Below are 20305 nucleotides of genomic sequence, written 5' to 3'. Positions count from 1 at the left end.
CACTACCTCAACCCACCTACTGTAAATCTATCTATCACTACTTCAACCAACCTACTGTCTATCTATCACTACCTCAACCCACCTACTGTCTATCACTACCTCAAACCACCTACTATCTATCTATCACTACCTCAACCCTCCTACTGTCTTTCACTATCACTACCTCAACCCACCTACTGTCTGTCTATCACTACCTCAACCCACCTACTGTCTGTCTATCACTACTTCAACCCACCTACTGTCTATCTATAATTTCCTCAACCCACCTACTGTCTGTCTATCACTACCTCAACCCACCTACTGTCTGTCTATCACTACCTCAACCCACATACTGTCTGTCAATCACTACCTCAACCCTCCTACTGTCTGTCTATCACTACTCAACCCACCTACTGTCTGTCTATCACTACCTCAAACCACCTACTGTCTATCTATCACTACCTCAAACCACCTACTGTCTGTCACTACCACTACCTCAACCACCCTACTGTCTATCTATCACTACCTCAACCCACCTACTGTCTGTCTATCACTACCTCAAACCACCTACTGTCTATCTATCACAACCTCAACCCACCAGCTGTCTGTTTATCACTACCTCAACCCACCTACTGTAAATCTATCTATCACTACTTCAACCAACCTACTGTCTATCTATCACTACCTCAACCCACCTACTGTCTATCACTACCTCAAACCACCTACTATCTATCCATCACTACCTCAACCCTCCTACTGTCTTTCACTATCACTACCTCAACCCACCTACAGTCTATCTATCACTACCTCAACCCACCTACTGTCTGTCTATCACTGCCTCAACACACCCACTGTCTTTCACTACCTCAACCCACCTACTGTCTATCTATCACTACCTCAACCCACCTACTGTCTATGTATGACTGCCTCAACCTACCTACTGTCTATCTATCACTACCTCAACCCACCTACTGTCTGTCTATCACTACCTCAACACACCTACTGTCTTTCACTACCTCAACCCACCTACTGTCTACCTATCACTGCCTCAATCCACCTACTGTCTATCTATCACTACCTCAACCCACCTACTGTCTATCTATCACTACCTCAACCCACCTACTGTCTGTCTATCACAACCTCAACACACCTACTGTCTTTCACTACCTCAACCCACCTACTGTCTATCTATCACTGCCTCAACCCACCTACTGTCTTTCACTACCTCAACCCACCTACTGTCTATCTATCACTGCCTCAACCCAGCTACTGTCTGTCTATCACTACCTCAACACACCTACTGTCTTTCACTACCTCAACCCACCTACTGTCTTTCACTATCACTACCTCAATCCACCTACTGTCTATATATCGTTACCTCAAACGCCTACTCTCTGTCACTATCACTACCTCAACCCTACTACTGTCTCTCACTATCACTACCTCAACCCACCTACTGTCTATCTATCACTGCCTCAACCCACCTACTGCATTTCACTATCACTACCTCAACCCACCTACTGTCTGTCTATCACTACCTCAACACACCTACTGTCTTTCACTACCTCAACCCACCTACTGTCTACCTATCACTGCCTCAACCCACCTACTGTCTATCTATCAGTACCTCAACCCACCTACTATCTATCTATCACTACCTCAAACCACCTACTCTCTGTCACTATCACTACCTCAACCCACCTACTGTCTGTCTATCACTACCTCAACCCACCTACTGTCTATCTATCACTACCTCAACCCACCTACTGTCTATCTATCACTACCTCAACCCACCTACTGTCTGTCTATCACTACCTCAACACACCTACTGTCTTTCACTACCTCAACCCACCTACTGTCTATCTATCACTGCCTCAACCCACCTACTGTCTTTCACTACCTCAACCCACCTACTGTCTATCTATCACTGCCTCAACCCACCTACTGTCTGTCTATCACTACCTCAACACACCTACTGTCTTTCACTACCTCAACCCACCTACTGTCTTTCACTATCACTACCTCAATCCACCTACTGTCTATATATCGCTACCTCAAACGCCTACTGTCTTTCACTATCACTACCTCAACCCACCTACTGTCTATCTATCACTGCCTCAACCCACCCACTGCATTTCACTATCACTACCTCAACCCACCTACTGTCTGTCTATCATTACCTCAACACACCTACTGCCTTTCACTACCTCAACCCATCTACTGTCTATCTATCACTACCTCAACCCACCTACTGTCTATCTATCACTGCCTCAACCCACCTACTGCATTTCACTATCACTACCTCAACCCACCTACTGTCTATCTATCACTGCCTCAACCCACCTACTGCATTTCACTATCACTACCTCAACCCACCTACTATCTATCTATCTATCTATCTATCTATCTATCTATCTATCTATCTATCTATCTATCACTACCTCAACCCATCTGCATCTATCTATCTATCTATCTATCTATCTATCTATCTATCTATCTATCTATCTATCTATCTATCTATCACTACCTCAACCCACCTGCTGTCTATATATCACTACCTCAACCCACCTACTGTCTTTCACTATCACTACCTCAATCCACCTACTGTCTATATATCACTACCTCAACCCACCTACTGTCTATCTATAATTTCCTCAACCCACCTACTGTCTATCTATCATTTCCTCAACCCACCTACTGTTTATCTACCACTACCTCAACCCACCTACTGTCTTTCACTACCTCAACCCACCTACTGTCTGTCCATCACTAATTACACTAACGTAATTCTTCCCATCTGTAGTTTGAGCAGCTGGCCTTCCTGTGGATGGAGCGCCAGAAGTCTGGGGGGAACTACAGCCGATACCGGGCCCAGACGGAGAAGCACGTGGTGCTGTGTGTCAGCTGCCTCAAGATAGACCTCCTCATGGACTTCCTCAACGAGTTCTTCGCTCACCCCAGACTGCAGGTCTCTCCATAAAACCTTAACTGGGGCAGGGATGGGCAACTTTGATCTTTGATGGGGGTGGGGGCCACAATAAAATCTGATCTGAGGGGCCTCAGTGACTCGCTGGTCTGCGTACCCACATCTATATCCACACATGCAGTCATGCAGTCATGCAGTCAGAGCCGACCCTAGCCTTATGGGAGCCGCAAGGAAAATGTTGGTCCCCCCTTTAGCTACCCTTCCCCCTTGACAACAGAGAAAAAATGCAACGTTTTAGAGTTAATTTCCTGCAATTCTACACATTTTTCCATTAGGAAGATGAGATACGGTGTCACTAACGTGTGTGTGTGTGTGCATGTATTCATGTGTGTGTGCGTGTGTACATCTCTGTAATCCTCTCCAGGAGCTGAAGCAGCTGAGGTTAAAACAGGGGATTCAATCAGCATTAGCAATGATCAAACAACATGTTTTATTTTCAGGAGCAGCTGGGTGAGGGAATATTTGTGTGAGACCCTCTCTGCCCTCCCATTAACCCCAGTGTGTGTGTGTGTGTCCATCTGTAGGACTACTACGTGGTGATCCTGTGCCCAGCAGAGATGGATGTACAGGTACGAAGGGTCCTCCACGTGCCCCTGTGGGCACAGAGGGTCATCTACCTGCAGGGCTCCGCCCTCAAGGACCAAGACCTCATGAGGGCCAAGTGAGTCCCCTGCATCGGGTCCCCACTCAGGCACCCCAAATCACAGCTATGTTACAGTGAAAGGGAAAGGAATGTGGGATACCTAGTCAGTTGTATAACTGAATGCATTCAACTGAAATGTGTCTTCTGCATTTAACCCAACCCCCTCTGAATCAGAGAGGTGCGGGGGGCTGTGGGGGGTTTCCATAATCAACATCCACATCTTTGGCGGCCAGGTAACAGGTTAACTGTCTTGCTCAGGGGCAGAACAACTGATTTTTACCTTGTCAGCTCGGGGATTCGATCCAGCAACCTTCAGTTACTGGCCCAAAGCTCTAACCACTAGGCTACCTGCCGCCCCTCCAGGGGCCCCAAAACAAGACATGCTACAGGGGCATATCTCATAGGCAATGTTAGACAGTTATCAGGGCAGATAGCAGTTACAGTACACTGGCTCTGTTAAATAAAGACAGCAAATAAAATTATTGTATTTTCTCCTCGTCTCTTCTGCTGCCCGAGTAGTAACCCGCAGTGAAGTCGTGTGTGTTTGAAGAACAAATGTATTGTTCTATTGTCCTGTTCCTCCTTTGTTCTCTCTCAAAAACATGACAACAACAACATCCACCACCTCTCTCTCTCCTCTCATCCTTTCATCTCCTGTTCCTCTCTCCTCCTCCTGCCTCTATCTGACCTGTGTCCTGTCTTGGCCGGACCCCTCCTGCTGCTCTACTAACTGGCTGTAGGATGGACGATGCTGAGGCCTGTTTTATCCTCAGTAACCGATTTGAGGTGGACCGCTTCGCTGCTGTACGTTCCTCAATCTCCTTTTAATACTTTTCATCTCCACAACCTTCTTTTCCTGTCCTCCACTCTTCTTTCCCTCCTTCACAGCTTTCTCTCTCTATCTACTATATTTTTATGAAAATGTAAATGATCATCCTAAGAACTATTTTACAACTATTCTTATTTTACCCTGGCTCCTATTTTCCTCTCTGCGTTGCCGTTCTTAACAGACTATTTCACATCTGTGACATAATTACGGGAATTTTCCTTTCTGGTGTTGCTATAGCTTGTTAGTTCTGTTGAAAGCTCCGTGCCCTAGTTGTAGAGGCTTACCAGGGGGATTGTACATAGAGGATATACAATCTGTGACTGTGGTGGAGCTACTGGTGCTGCAAATGATTTGTCTCTTTCTTGCTACTCTGTCGCATCCTCCCTTCCTCCCTTCCTCCCTCCCTCTCTCTCTCTCTCTCTACTTCTCTCTCTCTCTCTACCTCTCTCTCTACCTCTCTACCTCTCTCTCTCTCTACCTCTCTCTCTCTCTCTCTCTCTCTCTCTCTCCCTCTCTCTCTCTCTCCCTCTCTCTCCCTCTCTCTCTCTACCTCTCTACCTCTCTCTCTCTATTTCTATCTATATCTCTCTCTCTCTCTCTCTACCTCTCTCTCTCTACCGCTCTCTCTCTCTCTCTACATCTCTCTCTCTCTCTCTCTCTCTCTCTCTCTCTCTCTCTCTCTCTCTCTCTACCTCTCTCTCTGTCTCTCTCTCTACCTCTCTCTCTCTCTCTCTACCTCTCTCTCTCTCTACCTCTCTCTACCTCTCTCTCTCTACCTCTCTCTCTCTACCTCTCTCTCTCTCTTTACCTCTCTCTCTCCCTCTCTACCTCTCTCTCTCTACCTCTCTCTCTCTCTACCTCTCCCTCTCTTTACCTCTCTCTCTCTCTACCTCTCTTTCTCTCTCTCTCTATTCCTCTATCTCTCCCTCTCTACCCCTCTCTCTCTACCTCTCTCTCTCTACCTCTCTCTCTCTCTACCTCTCTCTCTCTCTACATCTCTCTCTCTACCTCTCTCTCTCTCTCTACCTCTCTCTCTACCTCTCTCTCTCCCTCTCTCTCTACCTCTTTCTCTCTCTATCTCTACCTCTCTCTCTCTACCTCTCTCTCTCTCTCGCACTATCTACCTCTCTCTCTACCTCTCTCCCTCTCTCTCTCTCTCTCTCTCTACCTCTCTCTCTCTCTCTCTCTCTCTCTCTCTCTCTCTCTCTCTACATCTCTCTCTACCTCTGTCTCTCTACCTCTCTCTCTCTTTCTACCTCTCTCTCTCTCTCTACCTCTCTCTCTCTCTCTCTCTCTCTCTACCTCTCTCTCTCTCTCTACCTCTCTCTCTCTCTACCAGGATCACCAGACCATTCTAAGAGCCTGGGCGGTGAAAGACTTTGCCCCAAACTGCCCCCTGTATGTCCAGATCCTCAAACCTGAGAACAAGTTCCACGTCAAGTTTGCAGGTCAGAGCATTGAGTGTGGGATTTGTTGGGATGGCTGAGTGTGTGCGTGCATAGTGTGGGAATGTGTGCATCCGTACGACTTTGTGTGTACAGTTGTGTGCCTATGGGTCTTTTTAAACATAATGGGGCCAATGTGTGACATTGGATATTTTCAAATGGTTTAAAAAAAATAATGTAGTTCCAGATTTGTACTTAGAGGAATAAAAGGTAATATATGCAACATGGCCCATAACTCCACCTATTCAACAACATAGACCTAGGACTATACCTCCTTTAAGCAGGGTTCATACACACATTGGCAAGTCAAATTCAAGGACTTTCAGGGTCTTTTTCAAGTACTTAATTGTAATTTTCTTGGACCTAAATGTTACGATTGTATATGTTATATAATTGTACTTATAGGGCCTAATATAGAACCCTCCTTCCCCAAAAAAATCTATCAAAAAGTGTCAATAAAGTAGACCTTTACCACTAAAAAATAATGCATTTTTAGGCTTTGCAAATGCATTGATATTCAAATTATTATTACTGTCAGGACCCGGTTACGAACCTGGGTCTCCGGAGTGAGAAACAGTCACTTAACTAACTGAGCCACGAATAGTCAGCAGAACCCAGAAGATGAGGCAGACACAGCAGTACTTAAGACGGTGTATTTAATAAAGTAAAAAGGAGAAGTCCTTAAATACAAAAATGGCAAATCCAAAAGGTGGTAGGAATAGCACAAAAAAGCCTCAAGAGATACTCAAAAACAAAAACAAATTCCACAAGAGCATCCACCGGAATCGACAAGAATACACAGAACACTAGGGCTGGGTGCTAACATACAAACACAGAGCACAGAACTGAGGGAAACTAAGGGTTTAAATACAATCAGGGGAAAACGAGGCACAGGTGCAAATAATAATGGGGAACAAGGGAAAAAACATAAGGTCAAAAAGCACAATGGGGGCATCTAGTGACCAAAACCCGGAACAACCCTGGCCAAATCCTGACAATTACATTATAAAATATGTGAGAATAATGTGGACATTGCCTGACTAAATAGATTGGATGCATGCATGGCGACCTTTCTGTAGCCTATGTGGCCGACGCAGGCACACATAATAAAGCTGTAGCATTACAATCTCACCACCTCTCTTTTTATACTGACCAAGTAACAAATAACCAGGTTCCTTTTTTAATGGAAGGATTTGTATGTATGGTCAGTTGAATAGTTGAAGAGAACAACAGATGTTGTCGTCATCATAATGACATGGTTTTAGAGCAACAGAGTCGTGCAACGAAACACCCTTTCATTGAAGCGACGGGAAACAAACGAAAGTGACCACATATCTCACAAAACGGATCAAAAATGAAATCACAGATAATGAATTATGAGGGAGCAGGAGAACTTATAAATTGTCTACAATAATTACAAGGACTTTTCAAACACCAATCTGAGGAAATGTCAGATTTTCAAAAAAACATATTTAATAAAACAAACAGCAGAAAACATTACCTTGATGCTTTCTCTGTTAAATCTAACAAGACCCTGCTGTGAATCAAGCAGACAACAACAGATGATCAAAATCAATTCTCTAGGGATATTAGATCCAACATGAATCCAGGCACAACTGTCTTCCCCGGCATAAGGAATGAGACACCAAAACACATTTTTTTCCCCAGCACTTGGGCTGTTGTTGCATCGCATGCACTATCACAACAAATGTTCATCACTTGACTCTAATTCAGAAAATTCCTTCCTGGATCAGATGATGATGTGTGAAAATGAAGCAGCGTAACTAATCAGCTGGACGCCAAATACACATCCAACAAGTGTTATGCATAGTTATTGAAGAACCACTTTAAGGACAGTATTGATTTAGGTTTTAAGTATCAAGGTAATACTCTTTCGGTTAGCAATCACATCATTTGGGATTTGTGTGCCCATGAAAACTGTGTTCACCCCCTGACATAAGGAGACACAAAATGTTTTGTAGTTACACTGCATTACTGAGATGGAAACTCATGGACACTTTGCCTCCAGGGAAACAAAGCCTTTTCCTGTTCAGCAAACCGTCATAAAGTACCAATCAAGTAGCACTTGTTAGGAATAGGAGAGAGAAAGATGATGAGGCAAAGACATCACTTTAGGCCTTAACCTTCTCGTTCTGAATCTCAATTCAATTCAAAGGGTCTTTATTTGCATGGGAAACATGTTTACATGGCCAAAGCAAGTGAAATGAGCAATAAATAAATAAATGAATGCTTTTTCTATTCTCCTATGTCTGCCTCTCTTCTTCTTCTGAGGAAGAGTAGGAAGGATCGGACCAATATGCAGCGTGGTAAGTGTTCGTCATAATTTATTGACTGAACACACAAAACAAAATAACAAAGTGAAATGGAATAAACGAAACAGTTCTGTAAGGTGACATACACTAAACAGAAAACAATCACCCACAACCAAAATGGGGAAAACAGGCTACCTAAGTATGATTCTCAATCAGAGACAACGATCGACAGCTGCCTCTGATTGAGAACAATACCAGGCCAAACACAGAAATACAACATAGAAAAAAGAACAGAGAATGCCCACCCCAACTCACACCCTGACCAAACTAACACAAAGACATAAAAAAGGAACTAAGGTCAGAACGTAACACCTCTACTGTGCTGCTTCTCCAGTCACGTACCAGTCCTGGAGGTCTGAGGAGAGCTCTGTGGCGAGGTGATTTCTGATTGGTGCTGTAGGGCAGAATGCTGAATGTTATGGTATCGGCTAGCCAAAATTACCTTGTCCAAGGCAAATACGGATGTTTGAGGGGTACTTGAAATGTCTCATTTGCATATATTTGATGTGATTGGGGAAGGACTGCATGTGCAGTACTGTGGGAACTAAATCAAACATTTTTTGTGCAAGGTTTTGATTCCTTTCATCGTGTTTCTTCGTACATTTTCTTTTCAGATAAATAAATTCAGTTGTGAAAAGAAATGTTGAATGTCTTCCAGTCTGGCTCTTTTAGTATTAAGTGGAGGAATGTGTCATAGATAGAAAACCTACTAGTGCTTCTACAGTTAGCTTGCATACTGGATAGTAGCTACATTGAATAGAGCTGAAATGCTACCTGAATCACAATGAAGACAACATCACAGAGAGGAATGGTTTCGCAACATTTCAATTTATCCCCAAAATAAATAAATTAATGCATGTGAGTCAATTTAACACACACAGCCAATCTCTTCATATGAACACAATAAAGCCACTACTTAATACAGTGTTCTTCCTGTCAGTGGTCAAGTAACCAGAGTGGAGGAAACTGGAGGAACCAATTGGTGCAGTAATGGGCTTTTAGTGGCGTGGACAGGCACATTGTAACAGGGTGCTGAATTCCCTTGTTAAGTGCCAGTGTGGGCGACACTAATGAGATGCAGTGGAGACTTGATTTCATCCCCACAAATAGCTTAACAACTGACTAATGTCTATTATATTAGATCATATACACTGAGTGTACAAAACATTAGGAACACCTTCCTAATATTGAGCCTTTTGACCTCAGAACAGCCTCAATTCATTGGGGCATGGACTCAGTCCATGGTGATGCTGGCCCATGTTGACTCCAATGCTTCCCACAGTTGTGTCAAGTTGGCTGGATGTCCTTTGGATGGTGGACCATTCTTGATACACATGGGAAACTGCTAAGTGTGAAAAAATCCAGCAGCATTGCAGTTTTTGACTCAAACCGGTGTGCATGGCACCTACTACCATACCACGTTCAAAGGCACTTAAACCTTTTGTCTTGCCCATTTACCCTCTGAATGGACCACATACACAATACATGTCTCAAGGCTTAGAAATCCTTATTTAACCTGTCTCCTTCCCTTCATCGACACTGATTGAATTGGATTTAACAAGTGACATCAATAAGGGATCGTAGCTTTCACCTGGATTCACCTCGTCAGTCGATGTCATGGAAAGAGCAGGTGTTCCTAATGTTTTTTTACACTCAGTGTATGTTGGGATGGCTCTATGCAGAGAGGCAGAGAGAGGAGACTGCCACTCAAGTTCTCTCTCTGTGTGTGGAGGATCAGAGGGGGTTTATACGAATCAGAATTGGCTTGTGGGTTGACTGGGTTGCATGGTGTTGATTTTCCCTGACCTGTTGAACAACAATGACCTGGTGTGTTTCTGGTGGGCTGAGCTATATTAGCCTGGTCAATAGCCTGGTCACTTACACATACCATCATACAATAACTGCATGCTGATTTAATTAGGGTTGCTGTTTGGGCATTTACATTTACAATTAAGTCATTTAGCAGACGCTCTTATCCAGAGCGACTTACAAATTGGTGAATTCACCTTCTGACATCCAGTGGAACAGCCACTTTACAATAGTGCATCTAAATCATTTAAGGGGGGGTGAGAAGGATTACTTTATCCTATCCTAGGTATTCCTTGAAGAGGTGGGGTTTCAGGTGTCTCCGGAAGGTGGTGATTGACTCCGCTGTCCTGGCGTCGTGAGGGAGTTTGTTCCACCATTGGGGGGCCAGAGCAGCGAACAGTTTTGACTGGGCTGAGCGGGAACTGTACTTCCTCAGTGGTAGGGAGGCGAGCAGGCCAGAGGTGGATGAACGCAGTGCCCTTGTTTGGGTGTAGGGCCTGATCAGAGCCTGGAGGTACTGGGGTGCCGTTCCCCTCACAGCTCCGTAGGCAAGCACCATGGTCTTGTAGCGGATGCGAGCTTCAACTGGAAGCCAGTGGAGAGAGCGGAGGAGCGGGGTGACGTGAGAGAACTTGGGAAGGTTGAACACCAGACGGGCTGCGGCGTTCTGGATGAGTTGTAGGGGTTTAATGGCACAGGCAGGGAGCCCAGCCAACAGCGAGTTGCAGTAATCCAGACGGGAGATGACAAGTGCCTGGATTAGGACCTGTGCCGCTTCCTGTGTGAGGCAGGGTCGTACTCTGCGGATGTTGTAGAGCATGAACCTACAGGAACGGGCCACCGCCTTGATGTTAGTTGAGAACGACAGGGTGTTGTCCAGGATCACGCCAAGGTTCTTAGCGCTCTGGGAGGAGGACACAATGGAGTTGTCAACCGTGATGGCGAGATCATGGAACGGGCAGTCCTTCCCCGGGAGGAGGAGCAGCTCCGTCTTGTCGAGGTTCAGCTTGAGGTGGTGATCCGTCATCCACATTGATATGTCTGCCAGACATGCAGAGATGCGATTCACCACCTGGTCATCAGAAGGGGGAAAGGAGAAGATTAATTGTGTGTCGTCTGCATAGCAATGATAGGAGAGACCATGTGAGGTTATGACAGAGCCAAGTGACTTGGTGTATAGCGAGAATAGGAGAGGGCCTAGAACAGAGCCCTGGGGGACCCCAGTGGTGAGAGCACGTGGCGAGGAGACAGATTCTCGCCACGCCACCTGGTAGGAGCGACCTGTCAGGTAGGATGCAATCCAAGCGTGGGCCGCGCCGGAGATGCCCAACTCGGAGAGGGTGGAGAGGAGGATCTGATGGTTCACAGTATCGAAGGCAGCCGATAGGTCTAGAAGGATGAGAGCAGAGGAGAGAGAGTTAGCTTTAGCAGTGCGGAGCGCCTCCGTGATACAGAGAAGAGCAGTCTCAGTTGAATGACTAGTCTTGAAACCTGACTGATTTGGATCAAGAAGGTCATTCTGAGAGAGATAGCGGGAGAGCTGGCCAAGGACGGCATGTTCAAGAGTTTTGGAGAGAAAAGAAAGAAGGGATACTGGTCTGTAGTTGTTGACATCGGAGGGATCGAGTGTAGGTTTTTTCAGAAGGGGTGCAACTCTCGCTCTCTTGAAGACGGAAGGGACGTAGCCAGCGGTCAGGGATGAGTTGATGAGCGAGGTGAGGTAAGGGAGAAGGTCTCCGGAAATGGTCTGGAGAAGAGAGGAGGGGATAGGGTCAAGCGGGCAGGTTGTTGGGCGGCCGGCCGTCACAAGAAGCAAGATTTCATCTGGAGAGAGAGGGAGAAAGAGGTCAGGGCACAGGGTAGGGCAGTGTGAGCAGAACCAGCGGTGTCGTTTGACTTAGCAAACAAGGATCGGATGTCGTCGACCTTCTTTTCAAAATGGTTGACGAAGTCATCTGCAGAGAGGGAGGAGGGGGGGGGGGAGGAGGATTCAGGAGGGAGGAGAAGGTGGCAAAGAGCTTCCTAGGGTTAGAGGCAGATGCTTGGAATTTAGAGTGGTAGAAAGTGGCTTTAGCAGCAGAGACAGAGGAGGAAAATGTAGAGAGGAGGGAGTGAAAGGATGCCAGGTCCGCAGGGAGGCGAGTTTTCCTCCATTTCCGCTCGGCTGCCCGGAGCACTGTTCTGTGAGCTCGCAATGAGTCGTCGAGCCACGGAGCGGGAGGGGAGGACCGAGCCGGCCTGGAGGATAGGGGACATAGAGAGTCAAAGGATGCAGAAAGGGAAGAGAGGAGGGTTGAGGAGGCAGAATCAGGAGATAGGTTGGAGAAGGTATGAGCAGAGGGAAGAGATGATAGGATGGAAGAGGAGAGAGTAGCGGGGGAGAGAGAGCGAAGGTTGGGATGGCGCGATACCATCCGAGTAGGGGCAGTGTGGGAAGTGTTGGATGAGAGCGAGAGGGAAAAGGATACAAGGTAGTGGTCGGAGACTTGGAGGGGAGTTGCAATGAGGTTAGTGGAAGAACAGCATCTAGTAAAGATGAGGTCGAGCGTATTGCCTGCCTTGTGAGTAGGGGGAAGGTGAGAGGGTGAGGTCAAAAGAGGAGAGGAGTGGAAAGAAGGAGGCAGAGAGGAATGAGTCAAAGGTAGACGTGGGGAGGTTAAAGTCGCCCAGGACTGTGAGAGGTGAGCCGTCCTCAGGAAAGGAGCTTATCAAGGCATCAAGCTCATTGATGAACTCTCCGAGGGAACCTGGAGGGCGATAAATGATAAGGATGTTAAGCTTGAAAGGGCTGGTAACTGTGACAGCATGGAATTCAAAGGAGGCGATAGACAGATGGGTAAGGGGAGAAAGAGAGAATGACCACTTGGGAGAGATGAGGATCCCGGTGCCACCACCCCGCTGACCAGAAGCTCTCGGGGTGTGCGAGAACACGTGGGCGGACGAAGAGAGAGCAGTAGGAGTAGCAGTGTTATCTGTGGTGATCCATGTTTCCGTCAGTGCCAAGAAGTCGAGGGACTGGAGGGAGGCATAGGCTGAGATGAAGTCTGCCTTGTTGGCCGCAGATCGGCAGTTCCAGAGGCTACCGGAGACCTGGAACTCCACGTGGGTCGTGCGCGCTGGGACCACCAGATTAGGTGGCCGCGGCCACGCGGTGTGGAGCGTTTGTATGGTCTGTGCAGAGAGGAGAGAACAGGGATAGATAGACACATAGTTGACAGGCTACAGAAGAGGCTACGCTAATGCAAAGGAGATTGGAATGACAAGTGGACTACACGTCTCGAATGTTCAGAAAGTTAAGCTTACGTAGCAAGAATCTTATTGACTAAAATGATTGAAATGATACAGTACTGCTGGAGTAGGCTAGCTGGCAGTGGCTGCGTTGTTGACTTTGTAGGCTAGCTGGCAGTGGCTGCGTTGTTGACACTACACTAATCAAGTCGTTCCGTCGAGTGTAATAGTTTCTACAGTGCTGCTATTCGGGGGCTAGCTGGCTAGCTGGCTAGCTAGCAGTGTTGATTACGTTACGTTACGTTAAAAGAACGACAATAGCTGGCTAGCTAACCTAGAAAATCGCTCTAGACTACACAATTGTCTTAGATACAAAGACGGCTATGTAGCTAGCTAGCTACGATCAAACAAATCAAACCGTTGTACTGTAATGAAGTGAAATGAAAATGTGATACTACCTGTGGAGCGAAGCGGAATGTTGACCGGGTTGTTGAAGTTCTATTCAGTAGACGTTGGCTAGCTGTTGGCTAGCTAGCTAGCAGTATTTCCTACGTTAAGGACGACAAATAGCTGGCTAGCTAACCTCGGTAAATTAAGATAATCACTCTAAGTCTACACACTCTAAACTACACAATTATCTTGGATACGAAGACAGCAAAGACAGCTATGTAGCTAGCTAACACTACACTAATCGAGTCGTTCAGTTGAGTGTAATAGTTTCTACAGTGCTAGTAGACGTTAGCTAGCTGCTGGGCAGATAGCAGTGAGACTACGTTAGGACGACGAAATACGATAATTACGCAATTATCTTTGATACAAAGACGGCTATGTAGCTAGCTAAGAAGAAATTGCTAAGATTAGACAAATCAAACCGTTGTACTATAATGAAATGTAATGAAAATGTAATGAAAAGTTATACTACCTGCGGACCGAAGTGTAGATGCGACCGCTCGCTCCAACCCGGAACAGGAAACACCGGGCAGACCTGCAGTAATTACTATCTGCTGCCAGCGTGGGAGTTCACCTCGCACAGAGACACACACAGAGACATACACGTTTAGCACACACAGAGACACACACACGTCCTTCACACACACACACACACACCTCTCACACACACACTGACCAACTCTCCATACCAAATGTATTTAAGATTGTCTGTGCTTAAACTGGAACATAGTGGATGCACAGTAACATGCTATTACATGACTCCAGAGCTTTGGCTCTGGGCTTCACAGCACTGTACGGGTTTTGACAGACAGCCGTTCTGAACTTGAGCATCTGTAAATTACGATGAATCTATGTATTTTGAAAGATGAGACGTTGAGGATTATAATAAATACCACTTTGATGTCATCGAAGCCAAATGCCCAAATGTGCACTTCACAAAAAACTCATGTCATATACAGTGTCGATGTTTCTGATCACTATGTTTGATGTACAGTTACAATATGAGATGGTGTTCTACCCTGGGTTGTGCTGAACAGAATGAACCTGTATTATGATGAACATTTTCCGCATCTGAATGAACTCGTGACTCCGTTCTATGCACACCGTACGACCTGCTTTTCTGAATTGCATTGTGAAAGCCTAACACCGTAAGATTCTATTTTATCATTTAGCTGGTCATGTTGGCAATAGAACAAGCTTTCAAATCATGCCCACCTGACCCAGATTGCGATTTATAATGGACCGATACTGGTTGCGTGAACAACAACAGTAGTTGTGTAAAGGCAGGGATGCAGAGCTGTGTTCCAACGTGCTCTATTTCCTGAATGGCACTGCTAGGAGAACTCAAATAAAACACCTTATAGTTGAAGACTCTTTGAGTGCATTGAAATGACTTGGGAACCGTGCCCACACTGGAGGGGTGTGTGGCCACTTGAAGACACCAGCTAGTCCTCTCACTCAAACCCTTGTCATATTTTTGTGTTATGTTGCACCTACCCCACATTTTCCAGAAATATTCTTATCATGTTACTGAGTGTATCCAGAGTTTTTTTTCTGATTTCATTATTGACAAAGGCTGTGAAAAGTATGGTTAACGTAAAATGCACATGAAATCAACAGTGTAAAATTTGGATTTATTCAGTCTTGTGTCAGGTGAACTAAACTCAGCAAATGTCCCTTTTTCAGGACCCTGTCTTTCAAAGATCATTTGTAAAAATCCAAATAACTTCACAGATCTTCATTGTAAAGGGTTTACACACTGTTTCCCATGCTGGTTCAATGAACCATAAACAATGAATGAACATGCATCTGTGGAACAGTCGTTAAGACACTAACAGCTTACAGACGGTAGGCCAAAAGAAAGATGCCCAGGGTCCCTGCTCATCTGCGTGAACGTGCCTTAGGCATGCTGAAAGGAGGCTTGGGGACTGCAGATGTGGCCAGGGCAATAAATTGCAATGTCCGTACTGTGAGATGTCTAAGACAGCACTACAGGGAGACGGGATGGACAGCTGGTCGTCCTCGCAGTGGCAGACCAGACCAGGCCATGGTGAAGGCTGGGTATTTAGGTGGAACTGAAAGATGGTGAAGACTCCGTCAGGGATGGTTGTGGAGTTCCAGAGCCTCAGCACAACCCTGGAGAAGGCCCTGTTGCAGAAGCTCTGGAGCTTGGGATGACGAGGTGACCTGTTGTGATCAGTTCCAGGCATAAGCGACATAAACTCAGTCGGGGTCTCAATTTACTATTCTGAGTAAGCTAACCATTTTTAGAGTGGTAGTTAGTCGAGCCAGATATCTAAACTTGTTGTAGTCGTGGTCAAATACCGACCGGGCACACAGGGCACGTGCCCAGAGGCCCTGACCTCCAGTGGCCCCCATTGATTTTGTTAGTTATTCTCACTCAGATATCATATATAATATAACATATTAACTTAAGTCATTACAAAATGTGTAAAATTTAAGGAAAATAGCTTTAAAACTGCAGGAAAATAGCTTTAAAACTGCAAGAATGTCTCCAACCCATGACAAAAATGGTAGAATTGCAGTAAATTTGCTGTAAAACTGCAACAACAAAAAAAGATCTCTGCCCCATGGTAACATTTGTGGAATTGCATTAAATGTTTTATAAAATAGCAAAGTTTTACTTTAAAACATACATTTCTCTCCACCATTAAGAGAGGGGCCACCAAAATGTTTTGTTGTGAGGTGGGGGCCCAAAAGGCTTGATCTGACTCATTTTGTTCTGTTCTCTGCTGTAGCAGCATTGATGGGAACATAAGGCAGCAGGGTACTGATGATTTGATCCCAAAACATTAAGCTGTCATGATTCATTACACAGAATACTACAGTACTTCATATACAATTCTGTAGAAAACTGTATTGTACTGTAGAATACTTTACTACACACTGTAGTATACCTCGATCATGTATAGTACTATATAATGTTGTAGTATACTGTAGAATACTATAGTAAATAGTAGAGTATACTACAGACCACAAAAACACTACAGTAATTACTATAATATAAACCAACATTTTTTTCTTACTACAGTATTTATAATATAGTAAACTGTAAATATTACAGTACACTACAGTAAATCTGCAAAGCTATAGTAAATACTAGAGTATTCACTGTAGTATTTACTATAGTGAATACCACAGTGAAGTCTGCAAAAACACTACAGTGAATACAAATTTTTTTCTCATTTGCGTACATATTATGATCCAAACATTCTTTCTTTCCTACTATGCCTGTAATTTATACAAATATTATCATCAACAACATTTTCCTCTCTGTTGGTGAGTCTAATGGAAGTAAAGCTGCTGGACAGAAAGGACCTGTGTTTCATTGCTTTTATGTGTTTACTAGCTACTAACCGTCTCCTGAGGCACGAGAGGCGAGGCTGGACAATTCTAGCTACCAACGTTTCTGTCGACAATCAATATGCAATGCACATCTGGGCATCTAAGGCCAAGATCTCATTTGTACCAAACACTGTACCCCTAATAATATTTGTCCACTGATTACCCCATATGATGTCATCAAGAATTACACAGCAGGGAAAATGACTGCTCCCTGAGCCTCATTTTATTGGTCATAACTCTATATTGTTTTTTTTGTCACAAAGAGATGAGAGAGAAAGTAGCAGAAAAACAAGAGAAACAGACAAGGCAGGAGCAGTGAAGGTGGAGTGATGGGTGTTATCTATGTTTGTTCAGGCTGGTTCCGTTTTCTCCCTCCTTCCCAGGCCTTTGCTAAGTGTGTGAGAGTGTTAAAGGTCCTTTAATTAGACACTGCACTGCAGGGGTGTTGCCAGGTCCCCTTAACCCCAAAATAAGATATAGAGCAAAGAAATATAAAAACAACCCAGAATATAAACTGAAGTGGTAAAAACAACCCAGAATATAAACTGAAGTGGTAAAAACAACCCAGAATGTTAACTGATGGGGTAAAAACAACCCAGAATATAAACCGATGGGGTAAAAACAACCCAGAATATAAACTGAAGGGGTAAAAACAACCCAGAATGTAAACTGAAGTGGTAAAAACAACCCAGAATATAAACTGATGGGGTAAAAACAACCCAGAATATAAACCGATGGGGTAAAAACAACCCAGAATGTTAACTGATGGGGTAAAAACAACCCAGAATGTTAACTGAAGTGGTAAAAACAACCCAGAATGTTAACTGAAGTGGTAAAAACAACCCAGAATGTTAACTGATGTGGTAAAAACAACCCAGAATGTTAACTGATGGGGTAAAAAGAGACAATGCCCTAAGGAGGAGAAGAGAAAAGAATCTGACATGACAGGAGTTGACTGTCTATTTGACAAATGTATATTTATTTATCTCTGCTAATTGCATCCTGTTGTTTTGTCAAGTACGTGCCATTGAGTTAATAATATATTAAATCATAGTGTAAATTCACCTGATGCAGCCTACTTGATGGAGGGAGCATCTGGGTAAATGATGTTGAGATTAATGAAGATGTTTTAATTCCATCAGATTTTAATTAGTGTTCTGCATAAACCACAGCGTTTACACTTAGCTAACAGGCCAGACTTCATCTCAGCCTCTGACTGAGATATCAATTACCACAGCCTTTGGGATGCACCTGCACTAATAAGGTGGCTTTAGGGGCTGACAAAAATCCATACACACACATTCTAGATGCCACACACACAGGCACATATGCACACATGCATGCACACACCCACACACACACACACACACACACACACACACACACACACACACACACACACACACACACACACACACACACACACACACACACACACACACACACACACACACATATTCACATGGACGCACCCATCTATATTCTCACACACACAAAGGCACACACACAGACAAATGATCAGACAAACAAAGAAATGCACTCACTATTGCACACAGGTACAGCAGAGGAGACAGAGCATGTTTGACCCACGCAGGGAGTACCAGTGACTCGCTCAATACGGAAGTGGTCAAATGATGCTACGCTACAGGACTGTTTTGCTAGCACAGACAATAATATCTTCCGGGATTCATCCATTGGCATTGAGGAGTATACCACCTCAGTCATCGGGTTCATCAATAAATGCACCGACGACGTCCTCCCCACAGTGACCATACGTACATATCCCAACCAGAAGCCATGGATTACAGGCAACATCCGCATCGAGCTAAAGGCTAGAGCTGCCGCTTTCAAGGAGTGGGACACTAATCTGGACGCTTATAAGAAATCCCGCTATGCCCTCAGACGAACCATCAAACAAGCAAAGCGTCAATACAGGATGAAGATTGAATCCTACTACACCTGCTTTGACGCTCGTCGGATGTGACAGGGCTTGAAAACTATTACGGAATACAAAGGGAAACCGAGACACAAGCTGCCCAGTGACTTGAGCCTACCAGATGAGCTAAATGCCTTTTATGCTCGCTTCGAGGCAAGCAACACTGAAGCATGCATGAGAGCACCAGCTGTTCTGGACAACTGTTTGATAACGCTCTCGTAGCCGATGTGAGCAAGACCTTTAAACAGGTCAACATTCACAAAGCAGCAGGGCCAGACGGATTACCAGGACAAAGCCATATCTCAGACTGGCCAATAAAATGAAAAGATTAAGATGGGCAAAATGACACAGATGCTGGACAGGGATATGGCTTTTTCTTTGCAACTCTGCCTAGAAGGCCAGCATCCCGGAGTCGCCACTTCACTGTTGACGTTGAGACTGGTGTTTTGCGGGTACTATTTAATGAAGCTGCCAGTTGAGGACTTGTGAGGCGTCTGTTTTTCAAACTAGACACTCTAATGTACTTGTCCTCTTGCTCAGTTGTGCACCGGGACCTCACACTCCTCTTTATATTCTGGTTAGAGCAAGTTTGCACTGTTCTTTGAAGGGAGTAGTACACAGCGTTGTACGAGATCTTCAGTTTCTTTACAATTTCTCGCATGGACTTGCCTTCATTTGTCAGAACAAGAATAGACTGATGAGTTTCAGAAGAAAGTTCTTTACTTAGATATTCCATGAAAAATCAGCCGTTTCCAGATACAGTAATCATTTACAACATTAACAATGTCTACAGTGTATTTCTGATCAATTTGATGTTATTTTAATAGTGCTTTTCTTTCATAAACAAGACATTTCTAAGTGACCCCAAACTTTGAACGGTAGTGTAGACTCGGTACCGGTACACCCTGTGTATAGCCTCATTGTTGTTATTTTATTGTGTTACTTTTTGTTCTTTTTTACTCTTAACTCTTTCTTGAACTGCTCTGTTGGTTAAGGGCTCGTAAGTAAGCATTTCACAGTAAGGTCTCCACTTGTTGTGTTTCGGTGCATGTGACTAATAAAGTTGAATTTGATTTGATTACTATATACTGAGTGTTACTGGTTTATCTCCTTTGCTGCCTTTGTCTGCAGATCATGTGGTGTGTGAAGAGGAGTTTAAGTATGCCATGCTGGCCCTGAACTGTGTGTGTCCTGCTACCTCCACCCTCATCACCCTGTTGATCCACTCCTCTAGAGGACAGTGAGTACACACACACACACACACAAACCCACACACACACTCTTTCTCCAATGGGTGTGGG

General features: G+C 44.7%; 1 pseudogene; it reads left to right on the top strand.

The window, feature by feature from the left end:
* The window catches only part of LOC135553825 (potassium channel subfamily T member 2-like), a 98362-nt pseudogene that overhangs the window by 60286 nt on the left and 17771 nt on the right, over positions 1-20305 (top strand).

This window comes from Oncorhynchus masou, chromosome 14 (assembly GCF_036934945.1).
Source record: "Oncorhynchus masou masou isolate Uvic2021 chromosome 14, UVic_Omas_1.1, whole genome shotgun sequence".
Classification (NCBI taxonomy): Eukaryota; Metazoa; Chordata; class Actinopteri; order Salmoniformes; family Salmonidae; genus Oncorhynchus; species Oncorhynchus masou.
The sequence above is the reverse complement of the archived record's forward strand: the minus strand, read 5'-3'. Positions and strand labels throughout refer to the sequence as shown.